The sequence below is a fragment of the Nyctereutes procyonoides genome, unplaced genomic scaffold (assembly GCF_905146905.1).
Source record: "Nyctereutes procyonoides isolate TBG_1078 unplaced genomic scaffold, NYPRO_anot_genome, whole genome shotgun sequence".
NCBI lineage: Eukaryota > Metazoa > Chordata > Mammalia > Carnivora > Canidae > Nyctereutes > Nyctereutes procyonoides.
The window spans coordinates 16118442-16121190 of record NW_026575042.1 but is presented as its reverse complement, the minus strand read 5'-3'; positions in this window follow the sequence as shown (position 1 = coordinate 16121190).

The following is a 2749-nucleotide window of genomic DNA, read 5'->3' as shown; positions in this document are numbered from 1 at the left end:
TTATACATTTGAAATGATCACTTGCCTTACATTTGTATTACCCTGTCTGCTAGTCACCAATATCAGAATTCCTTTTTTCTCTTTTTTAAAATTAATCTTTGGAAACTATTGCTAGCCGCATGTGATCTCCCCTCTGATGGGTGTTAATGGCAGTGTCTATCTTTTAAGGGACATCTCACTGTTGAAGTTTAGCTGTAGCATTAAATCACCTTGCTTTATTCACAGACATTCAGTTAAAAAAGAAAAGGGGAAGGAAGTCTTAATATTGATGGGTAGTGGCAGGATTCTGTGGTATTTTGGATGTGTTCCAGTAAATGTATGGAAGTCTTTCATAGGGAACCTGGGTTGTGCTTCAGCACATCCTCCTCCAGCAAGTTGGAATTTTGGCCCTGGCTCCAAAGCTTTTGAAAGAGGAAGCTCACCAAAATGACCAGAACTAGTCTGTTTTATTTTTTTTTTTAAGATTTTATTTTTTTATTCATGAGAGACACAGAGAGAGAGAGAGAGAGAGGGAGGGAGAAGCAGGCTCCATGCAGGGAGCCCGACGTGGGACTCGATTCCAGGTCTCCAGGATCATGCGCTGGGCTGAAGGTGGTGCTAAACCGCTGAGCCACACGGGCTGCCCAGAACTAGTCTATTTTAGCAGTGACACTTGCTTATTATGACATACAATTAAATTGCATGAGTTTAAAGTTTTGTAAAAGAACCCTCATGCAATTTGCAGAGGGAAAGGAGCAGGCAGGAGAGAAATATGAATGTGGTCATGCCCCTCTCTTCTAGAGCCTATGATCTAGTGATGGAAGAATATAAAAAAATATAGGTGGTCCAAAAACAAAAAGTGCATTTGAAGATGGAATGTCTGAAAGCAGAAGGGAGTTCTCTTTCTAGATGACTGAAAGTCAGTAATTACAAAATCCCTTAATACAATTTTTTTCAGTTTCAGGTGCCCCCTGCCAGAAGTGAGAAACCACCCTACAGGGTCTGACGTCTGTCTACACACAGCTTTAGCTCTTGGCTGCCAACAGAATAGCTATTCATGGAGGGAGATAAGCCAGAACTAGGGCTCCCTGCTCAAGCTCCTCCTTTGGTTCCTCCTGTGCAGAGAGGGCCAATGACGATGACACCTGATCTTTAAACCCTGTGAGGTCTTGACCTAAGGGGACTCAGTACTTGTACTAACACAGCTGGATGAGGCCCCAGGTTCTCCATTTCTCCATCTGATCACCACCTTTTACCCTCTCTGCTTCCCATTTAGTTGCCTGGCTGCACTTCATTGCCACCCCTCCCTGGCCCTCCACAACCTCTTTAACTTCCCCTGCTACTGTGGGTGAAGCCAGAGTGTGAAAGGCACAGGAGGGGAGATTTGCAAGGGACACTCACCTCGGCTGCTAGTTCTAAATGAGCCATCAAGCTCTTGGAGCCCCTTCACTACAGAGGGGGCAGTGCTGTGCTTCTTCAGGGTAAGGGGCTGGCTGCATAGTCCCCACTTCCCGCCTGTAGTCTTTCTTCCACATCTCCCATGGACTTCTGGTCTCCTTTCTCAGCAGCAGTGCCTTCAGGCAGCACCAGAGTGGGGAAACCACCTGATCTGTGAAAGTCTGACTTCCTTCAAGCACGGGAGGGTTAGGGTGTGAACGTAAGGCGATGTTTGAAAGTGCAGGCTATTTGGAAATGAGGGTCCAACCTTATGAGGTTATATGTTAGGCACTTATATGTTAAGTCTTGAGGTAGGGATGTGAAAGGAGAAAAGAGATTAATTCTGACTACAGAAACAGCTTCATGGAGTCATTTTTTCCTTCCTTCATTCAATACTGTTGACCAGGTTTCGTATTAGGCACAAGTAATACAACAGTGAGCAAGACACACATGATCTCCAGCCCCATGGAACTGATTCTGACTTTGAACAAGCTGCTTTAGTCTCTATGTGCCTCACTTTCTTTATCTGAAAATTGGGATGATGGTGATGATAATAATAGTAATAGCAATACTAATATCCTGGAGTTGTTAAACAGAATCAAATGAGTTATGATGGGCAAGGCACCTAGCAAAGTCCCTGGCACGTTGTATGTTGTGTAAGTATCACTATAATATAACTTTTATAGGGAAGAGAAACCTGTAAAGCAAAGCCAGAATTTGAAGGTAAAAGAGTGGGCCAGCTGGAGACCATGAAAGTCACAGGCTGAACAAAGCAAAGAGGTGAGCAAAGCGGGAACAGCAAATAGCTAACCCAAATAACCAGAGTACAGGGGATGGAGGATGTGATAGGAAGAATACTGGGAATTAAGGCTGGACCAGGCAGGTTGGACATGCTCAAAGAAAGACTTGTATCTCTCTAAAGAGGGAGCTCTTCATTCAGCAGGAGAACCAGGTATTGCAGTAATGAAGAGCGATGACCACTGGAATCTCCAAGATCAAACACCCAAGGGTGCCGGACACTTCACCCGGCTTAGAATGAGACCATTCTGTGATTTGCATGCGCAGAGGGGCAGCGGGCAGACATTACTATGCCAACCTGTGCCCCTCTGTCTGAGGAAATCCGTGCCCTGATGTTAGCTCAGATTGTCAGCTTCTACAGCGAGTGCCTTAGGGTTGCCAGCAGGCAGCCAGGGACTGGAAGGTTAGGTGTCTCTGCAAAGTCTTATTAAACTCTCAGCTGCCTGGGAATAATGCACCACAGCAGCAGAGTTTTAAATGGCAAAGGGTCTCTGGCTGTCAGAAAGGTTACAGGTAGATACTTTCATTTGTCCTC